We start from the raw sequence: 12,842 nt of genomic DNA, 5'->3' as shown, positions 1-12,842 counted from the left end.
CGCGGGAAGTAGGGGTGCTGGGGGTGCTGCAGCACCCCCTGTTGGCAAGTGGTGTGCATTTGAAAATCTGAGTGACCACCTAAATAAAAATGATTAAACTACATAAAATAGTTATGATTTTACTTAAAATAAAATGAGCTGTATACAGTAGCATATAATAGTCATAGTATATATTTGTATCAGTCAGGTGGCTTGAATTTATTTTCCAAATAAATAAAATCCGAGTCATCTCGGTCGTAGGTCGTGAGATAGTAACGTAATTGACGCGACACACACACTGCAGAGTGACAACTTTCTAGAATGGCGCAAAAAACGATTTTGGATTTTTTTTTCTCCAACAAACAACCCAATAAAAAGAGTGGACCACCAGCTACTCCTCAGCCCACCACCTCTACAACTAGAGTCATATGACACAGAAGAGACTGACACATCTGACTTTGATGCATGTCCATAGTAACATTTTGGACAATGTGGATGTATCTGCTCTAATGAGGGTCTTCATTAGTTTTATTAATATTGTAAATAATATTTTCTGACTATTTGTAATGTTATGTAGGTTTGTAAGACATGTGCAGCTGTTGCTAAGTGATGTAGGTCTATAATGGTTTATTAAGTCTAACAGAGGCGAGACACCCCAGGTGAATAGGGTAATTTTTTTTAACTTAAAGATATCAGCTAGACATTTCTCCTGTTAATTACCTACAATAAGGCAATTGTTTCTTGTATTACAAGTTTTCTGAATATGCAAATGAGTCATTATCTCATTAAATTTGCACATATTTTAACACATTTCAGGAACCTAAATCTGAACTTTGGATAAAGCCAGGTTCAAAATTCTCGTTTCATTTTGTAGTCATATTAGCATCTAAGGCTTTTACAGAAGGGATTTTGGATATCTCTTTTTATCACTCCATAAATCAGAAAATACTGTCAACAGCCCTAAAATATCAATTTTCGCCATGTTTTTAGGTATACAATGTTGTATAATTCAGGCTATGAATGATATATGAACAAACCCTTCTGTAAAAGCCTTCATAATATTGATAGGAATATAACTGGAAGGTTTGGTGTATGTAAGTGCAACTGAAATGGAAATGTCGGACTCAGAGTAGGAGAAAAAACTCATTTTGAGAAAACGACCTTTAAAGATTGCAGTGTGGCGCTAGCTAAACCCTACGGTTCTTTGGATGACAGCTTGCGCCTCGACGCACTGCGTGAAGGTATTTCATGTTCGGGGTCATTTGTTTTTTGTATAACCTTGCTTCGTGCAAGTGACAATTGTTGTTGTCTTCTCTGTGAACGTTTTTTTCGCCGTTCTTTTGCCATTTTGAGATTTAAATTTCTAGCGGAAAGCTAACCAGGAAGTGTTTTAGCACACCACGTGACGCATCTGAACGAATCACGTCGTCAGAAATTGACACCAACCAATGAGATTTCGTTTCTTGGTTCAAGACCCTTTTGTACTTTCACGATTGGTTGCTGATACAAAGGAAATGACCATATTTGGATCCGATGAGATTGTGCAGGAGAGACGGAGCTTTCCAACGATACCTCTGATGACATGGTGCACACAGCGGTCGCGGTACTTTATGCAGTGTTGGGAAAGTTCACTTTCTCCATGAACTAGTTCAGTTCACAGTTCACACATTTTAAAATGAACGAGTTCAGTTCATAGTTCATAATTCAAAATGTTGAACTAAAGTTCATGGTTTAAAAAATGAACTAATTTATAGTTATTTTTTCAATACGTTGCTGCGAGCTATTATTTGTCTCCTGTACGATGTTAATGGCATTTGGGTGGTAGTGGATCGGTTTTGGCTCTTTTTTATTCGCCACTCGCACATACCTTGAAAGGCTAGTCGTGTGCTTATTCTCAATGTGCCGTTTAAGGTTTGCTGTCGACGTCGTCGATGTACGGACTTGCTTTTTCAAACCAGGCGGACACAGTTTACAGGCAAACGTTAGATCTTTTCCGTCTGAGTCAGTACTGACTTTAACGTAAAACTCTTTTAGATGCTCATACGCCGACGCCGTAGAATCTGACTCTGAGCGAGTGCTGCTGCAGCTGCTCTCGGCTTCGTCCATACTAATTCATTCATTGATTCAATGCTCGCCGGTTCCGCGGTTCCACATTGTTTATTGCGAGGAGTCTGATGACGTATATTTTAGTGCGACAGCCAGGGGTGATAGGGGCGTACGCGTCACAGGCAGCTTGCTGTTGCCAGATTGGGTGGTTCTCCGCATTATTTTGAAGCCTGTTTACGGTGTGTTTTAACTGGGTTTTCGGCTGAAAGGCATATGAAATCTGGCACACTTTTGAACGGCGTTATAATACAGTGCTGAGAATGAACGCACTTTTGAACGCCGTTATACAGCGCTGAGAATGAACGCACTTTTGAACGCCGTTATACAGCGCTGAGAATGAACGCGTTCTCAATTACGTTCATCTAGCAGAAATACAGTACGTTCAGTTCACGTTCGCCCAAAAATATGAACGCGTTCATGAACGATCGTGCATTGAACGCGTTCAGGTACATCACTGACTTTATGTTACGTTAGAATGCTAACTTTTGGTGAATTTAGGAGAAATCAGTTTCAGATTTGTGAAACCTTTATTCTATTTGTGAAAATACAAACAAGGGAGATTTCAGTGCTTTTTTTCGCATCCTGACCACATTAGACCAGGTCCTGATCTGAAACCAGTAGACCTACACTCATCAAATCGGGTAAGTATGGACAGCTAATTAAGGAAGAATAAAGTCTTTACTTCTCAAATGTATTATAATTTTTTGTTGCAAATAAAAATTCAACAGATAAGTAGGTATAGCCTACTTATATAAACTTACAGTAATGTATTTACAGTTGCAGGCAAAACATTTCAACAGGAAATTAAATATAGTCTATAACTAGCATTGTTCAAGTTTACTTTAAGCAACAAGCTTTGTTTGCCTAATTACAGTATGTCATCTTGAGTACTATTGCTTGGAATGTGAAAAACATTGCAAGATTAGAAAATAACACTTGGTAACAATGGTATGAGAAAGTTGGTTCATTGTAATCCTGTCTTCTCTCTTAGAAAAATAATTGCTATTCATATTTTTGCTTTAGGACAAAGCAGCAGAAGCTGTTCAAAGTGGATGAAAGACTGAAGGTTAGCCTTTTTCTTTATCTCATGAACCTGAATTCCTTTAACATCTCTTTCATTTTTTTGTTAAATAACAAAACAAAACAAAAGAACATGTTGTGACTACCCCTCCCCCCTTCTGCCTGTCTGTGCTCCCTGCCTTGCTGTCCTCTGGCAGGTACTGGGAGTGTCGTCCTGTTTGTGCCCGCCCATCTCGAGGCGGAGCCTCAAGAAGGCATAAAGGCTTGCCCAGCTGGGAGGTTCACTTTCTGATCCTGATCCTGGCCTGCTGCAGCAACCTCAGCCTTCCACCTGTGTTTGTATTTTCACAAATAGAATAAAGGTTTCACAAATCTCAAACTGTGTTATAAAGAATATTTGGACTCTGGGATAATCCAGTCCAAATAAATCTGCTATGCAGCGATTTAAGAGGTTAAAACATGGAGGATTGTTCGGTCAGCGCTGTAAATTAAATGTCCCTTAACTTTCCCCTTAACTGCCGAATCGGATGCTCTGAATCGGAAGCCAACTTCAGCGTCGTCGTTAACTCAACCTTACAACCTTGCTAACTTAACAGTTAGCAGCTAACGTTTTCTGCAGTTTGTGTTTCCACTGAAAAACGTGATGTAGTTATTTAAGGGTAAGTTAACTAAACGTTATCTTACAAGTAGAGAGAGTCAAGTTGTGTTTAAAATCGTCAATGTAATGCACGTTAAAGGTTTTGTGTTGAGCATGAAGTTAGTTTTACTGTAGCTCACCAAAGGTTAGCATGTTAAGCTGCACCTTATGTGGCAGCTCGCTTAATACAAAGAGGGGTTGTGTGCTTCATTGTAAACTTTTCTTACAAATGTGTGTTAATCTACCTGAAATTGTAGGGACAGTTTTTTTCTACTCAACTATACAGACCATTATTGAGGAGATGCAAAACATACTGTAAATGAGTTGGGTCTGACATATACTTTGAGTAATGTTACTTTGCTGCTAAAAAATGAAACATTATCAGATGAGGACATCACCAAAGTGTGTGAGTCTGTCAGGGGATTTGATCTGTTCTCTGCATGTCGTACAGGGCCTGTACACACTGCTCTGGTATGAATTAAAAATATAATTGTAAAATGTAAGTCTCTCGCTCTTGTCATCGTTCAGGCTTTGCATTTGAACTCCTATGACTGGTTGTGGACTTGAAGGGAACGACTCCCTGGCCTTCCTGACATCCAGGAAAATTGTGAGATTCTAATCCATTTCAATGCCAACAGCAAGTCATTGTATTTAACTTTTTTAATATGATTTTTTGGGGAATTTCTGTTTTATTGGATAGTAGAGATCTACTGGAACTTAACACCAGAGAGAGAGAGATAGAGGGAGGAGATGATATGCAGCAAAAGGCCGAGCCGGATGGTTGCTGCTCCGTGTGGAGCGTGTTCAATCAGGTAAAGCACTTTGGTACCCAATTATTTATGGTATTGAGTTTGAATTTAGCCTTTGGAAGGTCATTTCCAACAGTGCATTGTAAAGACTGAAAAAACATTTATTTGTCTCTTAACATTCCTATAATAATTTGTTTTTTTATTGTTGATATTGTTTTGTTCTTTATTTTTGTTGTGAGAATCACTTTGCAATTGTGTAAGTGCTATATACATAATTATACTAATGTTATTGTTGTTACCATCATTACCATTATTAAAAATATTTTCTTTGTTTTCTTTATTTATCGCTGCAGAAAGGATCATGCCAGCCCACATCAAACACCTGATCAAGAACTTGTGAATCTTCAGGCAGAAAAGATGAAAACACCTGTTCAAAGTTCCAGTTTCCTGTACATGGAACCATGCCTGTCCTCTGTTCCACATGTCTTCAGTCAGTCCTGGGGCCTGTACTACGAAGCTGGATTTTCGCTTAGCCGGCTAACTTCAGGGAAAACTCTGTCTTTCCGGTCCTACGAAGCTGGTTCTCTTTTTAGCAGGCTAGATCTCCATGGTAACTTATGCTGAGCGGCTTACCTGCTCCGGAGCAGATTAGGTTGCAGAATAAGAGCTCAACTCAGTGAAAGCACCGCCTGCTGACCAATCAGAGCTCAGTGTGCAGAGTTTAAAGCGATCAAGTCATATTACAGGAGAAAGGAAATACAGTTTAAATTGCCGTTGCAGGAAAGACGGCCGGCAAAAATCAGCGACTGTGTGAACGTGAATAGAATATCACCTCCATCTTCAGAGCAATCTGACTATTAGAACATTAGCGTTAAGAAAGCTTACTTAAATATCTGCCACAACATCAGTAACCGGATCAGAGTAACATTAAGTACAGTCCGCGGCATATCACTTCATAATGTATCATATATCTCCTGATCTGAGTCAGCTGAGCCGTATCTGGCCGTGCAACACTCAGTGTCACATACTGGATGCAGAAGTATTATTTTAAGCAACACATTAAGTTGAGGAAACACTCGAGTCAAATGTAATTAAAGTCAGACGGTGTGTTAGACGGGCAGTGATATCATGAACCTGTTAATGTACGCATTCAAACACTTGTTCTGTTCCCAGCTGTGTTCACCTTGCAGGTGCAGCTCTGTGGCTTTGATCCTGATCAAGTGTTTAAGTCATGGATGTTTAAAGTTTAACTTCATATATGACTAATATTAAAGTTGACTTTTGATTCAGGAAGTATGACGCTGCGCTGTCAGTACGCTTCTCCATGTTTGTGATTGGTCGAATGCTCCAGATACCACCCCTTTCATGTGAACGCGCACCTAACTAGATAGGACACGGCTGGCTTGAGCGATCCACTTGATAACCCGCGTCGTAGGACCGTTTAGCGAAAGCACGTATGTTTTGGATTAGGCCAACCGGCTAACTCAAACATATCCAGGTTAGGTTGAACCGGCTTCGTAGTACAGGCCTCTGTACCCTATAACTCGGACACTAGTTCTACCAATGCTCATTAGAGGTAAGAGTGGTATGAGAGGAGTGGAGTTATCTATGTATTTAGGCTGCAAGTCGACAAAGGTGATCAGATGCTAATAATGATCCGATTCATTTGATATTGATTGTCTGCCAATACCGAATCCTGATCCGATTCTTCTATTTCCCAGATAATACAGCTACACCGTGTACACTAGCTCTATTTGTTTTTGCCATTGTAATTCCCCATAAGCAATTGTTGACTGTAACGTCTAGACTCTATGCCAACCAACTAATTTGTAATGTATTGTTCTGGCAACCACAGCAGCCCAAATGTTAACTTTTCTTTTTACAGTGTACTTATATCTGTACATTTCTTTTCAGTTTGCTTCAAGAAGTGGCTTCAACAGACAGAAGTGCAGGCCAGATTGGGAAAGGCTGGACGCTACACAACGGGAAACATTATAGACATGAACAAGGAAAAACAAAAAACACTTTCTTTGTTGCCTTTTTCTTATCATATATAGTGTTACCATTTAAATATTGAATTCTGAAGGAATGTTATTTGTATAATTATTGTATTGTTACTGTGTATTCTATTATATTAACTAGCTATTTATTAAATTAAAATACTATTATGAACACTATACAATGTCTTTATTTTGGTAGATACCAGAATACATGACACAATGAATCTTTGTAATATATTTATGTTCTCTTGTTTAAATAATCATACCAGTATTTAATGTGTGCTGGTCACCTGGAATCCTGGTAAGCTCCCAGCAGGGTATATTTAATACTATTGTTAAACATAAACTGGTGATAGATGGATAAACCAGCCATCCTGTCCAGCTGAAGTGTCCACAACCCCTCTCCAGCCAACCATTCCAGCCTACTTTCTACTGGCTGGTCAATTTACAACAGCCTGACCAGCTGCATGTATCTAAGCTGGAGTCATTATTATTTATTTACTATTTTTTGAGAATCTCTATGAATTTTAGTCAAATTTATCAGTCTCTGTTCTGTTGCCTGAGCCAAGTTTGCCTGCTACATTACGATGTATTATCATTGATTTACTATTTATTGAGAATCTCTATTAATTAAAGTCAAATGTGTACCAGTCCGTGTTCTGTTGCCGCATCGGATCTCCGCCAAATGAGTCTTGACGACTCACTATCACTCGAATTTGTCTCCAGAGTCCGACATCAGCCACAGAGGTATTGTATTATTCAACAAGTGTTCTACTCGCGACGTGCGTGACGTCACTAACCGGCGAAAGCTGTTTTGTTCGGAGCGGTCGTGTAACATCGGAAGTGAGCATGGAAAGTTGTAATAAACCACGATTTATAAATACAGCGGGCATATTGTCATGAATGACATGATTTCCCATTAATAATAGTATATTCTTTCACACACAGTGACATCACAAGCTTCCCACAATGCAACACGCGCCATATATATATATATAAATATATATATAAATACGCCATTTTCCTGGAGGTGCAAATATCCTGGAAGTGCAAATATAAACAGCTAGCTAACGTAGCAAGGCAGAGCGCACTAGTTTTTTTTTCTGAATTAACAACCGAAGAAATCGCTGCATGTCTTCGGATTACATCTCTGGACTTGAGGGGTGTGCTCTAGGTCGTTACCAGCGTAAACTAGAGCTGTGTGGGTTGTTGGATTGCCCTTACAGACTGCGTCGATTTTGGCTGCATCTACGTCTAATTTCTGGAAACACCAGGTGAATACCCCACTTGTCACAATAATATTATCTTGCCATTGCATATATGTGGTATTTTAGAGTTGACTAGATATTGATTAAGGCAATAGACTATGATATTCAGTACAGGAAGCTTAGCAACACCTAGACGGTGTACGGCTAAACCCTTGGCCTGCTTGCACCTCGCGTAAAACGGCGGATACCGGAAGTACGGTGTCGCCCTCGGCCCAATACCCGTATGTGTGTGTGAAAGAATATATTATCGTAATAAGAACAGTAGCCTATTGTCCTTCATTTCGTAAGCTCTTTAAGGACTAACGTTTATAATAAATACATTTGTATTGATTTTAAGATATTTTCATAGTTCATAATCATACGTATTGGGATCATTTGTATTAATGTGGACCGGAGGGAGAGACGAGCATAAGTTTCACTTTCCTTTTTTATTTCAATTCCAACTTTGGTCCTGAAGAATATGTTTCTCTGTTGTCCACGTTCATAAAGCAAAGCAGCAGCATCAGAGCACGGTGCAGAGTCTTTAGATGAGTTTACAGTAGTCCCTCGTTCTTATTGAACATCCATGTTGTAGTTTCCATAGATTCCCCACAGCAGCAGACGCACATTCATGACATCCGCTGGCGCATCAAAAACACGTCGGATAGTGAAAGTGCATTCGGATTCTCTAAAGTACCGCAGTCTCTTCTCCTAAATCCTTTTGAATTCTCCTATCCACTATCCCTTAACCCCGTGACGTTTCACTCAGAGGTCAAGGAATAGGAGATAGGGTTAGAATTTAGGAGCTGATTTTTGGATTATCGGAACGCAACCTTGGAATGCAACCCGGGCTGTCCGACTTCAGGCGAGCTTTTTGAGACCTCCCCCGGCTGCGATCGGCTACTCTCGTCTACTTTCGAGGCGAGCCGCAACGCGTCTCAAACAAGCCTAATGACTATCACCACAATCACGTCCAGGAGAATGTCATGCAAAGCTGCCTGCCTGCCTTCCTTTGATTCTCTCTGAACTGCCTGATCTTTTTAATGGTTAATGTCAACCATTTGTGCAGATAGCGTGAAGTAGAAAAGATCGTAGATGCTAATGTACGATAGCATTTCTCCCCCGGGCTTAAATGGTGTATGACAGTGACCACCAACTGGCGGCCCGCACGACGGGGGTGACTGTGGCGTTGGCGGAGTGGTTACTGCATTCGCCCCCCACCCATTTCTTTGTTTACAACGTCTCGTGAGTAAGGTGCAGTACCGGAGTCCAACAGAGAGGCAGCAGCTGCGGGACAGTAGACTGCCTACTGCGAAACCTTCCCTCCCCTGAAGAAGAAGTGATCCTTCGTTGTGAAGAGTCTGGTTAATGCGCTCCGCACCACAGCAGTAGCCCCGCTGTGACAGAGTCCAACAGAGAGGCTGGAGCTGCGGGACAGTAGCCAAGAAGCAGGGTTGGGTTGTAACGGAAAACATAACAGCGTTACGTAATCAGAATACAAACATCAAGTAGGCTTAACTGTATTCAGCTGGCGTTACATTTGAAAAACGAGTAATCTGATTACAGTTACTTTCGTAAACCTGAAGTGAATACATTTTGGAATACTTATTGGAATTATTGGTGGAAAAGTTTCCTCACAAAATGTAATATTCATTACCGGCAGAACTGTGTGCACACTGCACAGCGCTGCAGCTTGTCTGTGAGCGAGAGAGAGATGCAGCGTGTCTGTGAGGCCCCGCCCCCGCACGCAGATGAGAGAGAGAGATCTCTTTTAAAATATATTGAAAGTTAGAAACGGAGATGGTTAGATAAAATGTGCAAGATAACATTTATGTAGCATTTCTTTATTGTCGAAATGATGACATTTCATAACGGGATGAAATCAAAGTGAATTGCCTGCTGCTGCTGAATGCATGGGGCAAGTGACTGGAAAAAGTTTTAAAAATTATTACATCGTTTCAGATAATAAATAATAATGATAATTCATTCTATTTAAGGGCGCCTTTCAAAGCACCCAAGGACACCTTACAATTCATAACATATTCCAAGGAAAGGTTTTAAGACAGTACAAAGAATGCAGTCCGGGTGATGTTTTTTATGTGGGGTGCAGATGAGAGAGCTGTCCAGAATGACACCAAGATGTTGTGTTTGAGTTCTTGATAAGCCATGAAAACAGTAAAATAAGTGTCTCCTGTTCACCAAAACATACCCATCTGTTATGGAAAAAGAAAGTATTCCAAAAGTAATCTGAATACTATTTATAAAATTCTGGGCTATATAAAAATCGCTGGCCCGCAATAGTGTCTATTGGTTACATTTCGGCCCTTGGACAAATGTAGTTGGTGATCCCTGTTGTAGTCTATCCATTTGTAAGTGATGTTTTTGCTGCTGCTCCATACGCTATACAACCACAGTCTGTTGTGGACCTCATCATTGATCTGGAAATGTCTACTAATGCTTGTTTGTCTGCGCCCCAGTTGCATCCAGCTACAGCTCGCAATACGTTTAATACTTTTAGCATTGTGTTTCCACTTGATTAATATGCATTTCCCATGTGTATTTGCTATCAAACCACAGTCCTAAGTATTTGAACTCATTCACCTTTGTCATTGGACGATCATAGAGTGTTAGCTGTTGGCCATCAATATTGCGTTTGTTTGTAAATACCATGTAGCATGACTTGCTTTCTGACATTTTGAATCCAGTTATATGACCACCTCTCCACTTTTTTTAATCGCTCTCGCTTCTCCATTACGTATGGGGCATGTCTTCCCCTCATCCACATAGCCCCATCATCTGCGTGTAGAGCCCATTGGATGCATGAGTCTCAGCATGTCAACATGTCATTAATCATGATGTTAATAATATTGGACTGACTGCACTCCCTTGGGGAATACCGTTTTCTATTTCTGAATAATTGGAAATATCTGATCCAACCTTTCCTCTAAATATCCTGCCTGTTCAAAAGGCCCTTACCCAATTGAACATTCTCCCTCCATGTGATCAGTAGCCCCTCCCTCCACACAGAGTCCATACGCTTTTTCAATGTCAAAGTACACTATTGCCATTATCTCTTTCATTCTCAATGTTTCCCCACGTCATTACTCACTCTTACTAATTCCACATCCAGAGCTGACCTATTATCCTGTCTCTTCTCCTTCACCTTTTCATTATCTGCAAGTAACTGCTGTTTTTTTAACCCATTCTCCACACAATTGAGCAATTTCTACATGTGTTATGTATTTATCATGTATTCTTAATACTATTACAAAATAAACATGTAATAATGTTTTAGAGGAGGACCTCAAGCTAGCAAACTCAATTTCTTGCTTTAAATCTCTTAAAACTAAGGGGCTTTTTCTTAACTGATGGTGTTTGTTGTTGCTTTATAAATTCATGTATGTTTATATCTTCTCTAAATCAAGATTATGTGAATCTGATTTTTTTTCTGTTGGGGGCAATTCATTATCAACAAGAGATAAGATAAGTCAAAGAACTACTTTATTGATGGCAGTATAAAAAAAAAATGGTGTATCAACAAGGCATGCCATTAAACAATACAAATACAAAATTAAAAACTGTATTGCAGCCAGCATAAACATACATGGCATTGTAAAAATAAAAATAAAATGAACATTTTAAAGAACATAAATAAACAAGAAAGTACAAATTTAAAAATTAACTAGAAAATATAATATGGACAATAACAATTCCTGCTGGGCCCGATCCTCTCCTCCTCGTTTCCTCTTGCCTGGGTGACAATAAGATAATAATTAGCAATAAGGAAAAAAACACAGGACAGGTACAGGTCACACAAGGATATAAGAATAACATGTATAAACAGAACAACAGTAAGGTGAACTAAAGAAAGTTCTGGCCCTAGATGTTTACAATGATTGTGAAAGTGAATTACATTATGTCCAGCCTGTTGATAATGAATATAAATATATGTATATGATAGGATGTCACACACAACTGTACTAGCTGCTTACTAGCTAAGACTTTACTTGTAACAGAGCATTTCCACACAGTGGTATAGCTTATTTTAATTACTGACGATGGATGATCCAAGGTTTAAAAAAACAAAAACACAATTCCAGTCGTTTTGCCATTCCTATTTCTTACCTAGAACCACACGTGTCGTGATGGCACTCGGTGTTGGTGGTTGAGTCGGGTTAGGGTCTTCGGCTGGGGTCCGTTCTGGATTCAATGACGATGTGGACGGAACACTGCCATCACCCGTTGTTCGGGAATGTTCCTCCTCACAAGTCCCAATGTAATCATCTTGAACAGCAAAATGACTTGTTAATTCCACAAACTACTGCAGCACAATACTAAATAGCAACAACAACTATAGAAAAGAAAAACTATACATAAACAATGGCACATATGGTGTTAGCAAACAATAGCTCTAGCTAAGGCTATCTGCCTTAGCTAGCTATGTGGCTCTTCGGGGCTCCATAAAAGGTTGTCGAACATTAATGTAAGGATAAAATAGACTTCTTTGTTAGAAGTGAGCATACCTTGCAGGGACTCCAGTAAAGCCGTTGCAGAGTCCAGGCCTCCCTCCCTCCCAACGTTGGCCGGTCTATGGCCGTAAATCTGGTCCAACAAGTCGAACCACTTCCATTGTTTGCGACCCGCACCACTCGTGTTGTTGTTGTCTTTTATTATGCGATATTCACTCTTCAGTTTTTCCCTACACTGCAGGAAAGTCCTAGAAAATCCGTGTTCGGACATCTGTGCAGAGACATCCTGGAACACTTTTACATTTCGCGTTGTTCCGTCGAGCTCCCGCTGGATTTTATCATCCCCAATGAGATTGAGGAATGTCGTCACCTCCTCGGTCGACCACGGTGTGCTTTTTCTTAAAAAACGTAGCCATTTTTGTAGCTCCTCCGTTTATAAAAATGCTGCAAGCTTGCTTCTAAATATATATGTGACGCTAGGGATGAACTCGCGCGATCTTGTGACGATTCTCTCTGACCAATCAGCAGTCGAGAGTGTTGACGTCACAGCCCTGGCCTGGTCCGATAGAACCATGATTGTATGGGGCCGAAAAAGTACCCGCTAGCCGGTACTAGGCTATATGGAAAGGCCACCA

At 40.1% G+C, this 12,842-nt stretch overlaps 2 pseudogenes; one reads left to right on the top strand and one right to left on the bottom strand.

The window, feature by feature from the left end:
• Window positions 1-12,842, top strand: part of LOC117441148 (zinc finger protein 208-like) — a 447,659-nt pseudogene that overhangs the window by 41,348 nt on the left and 393,469 nt on the right.
• Window positions 1-12,842, bottom strand: part of LOC117441147 (zinc finger protein 721-like) — a 424,075-nt pseudogene that overhangs the window by 108,543 nt on the left and 302,690 nt on the right.

Source organism: Pseudochaenichthys georgianus, unplaced genomic scaffold (assembly GCF_902827115.2).
Source record: "Pseudochaenichthys georgianus unplaced genomic scaffold, fPseGeo1.2 scaffold_151_arrow_ctg1, whole genome shotgun sequence".
Lineage (NCBI taxonomy): Eukaryota > Metazoa > Chordata > Actinopteri > Perciformes > Channichthyidae > Pseudochaenichthys > Pseudochaenichthys georgianus.
This window is presented reverse-complemented; position numbering and strand designations above follow the sequence as displayed.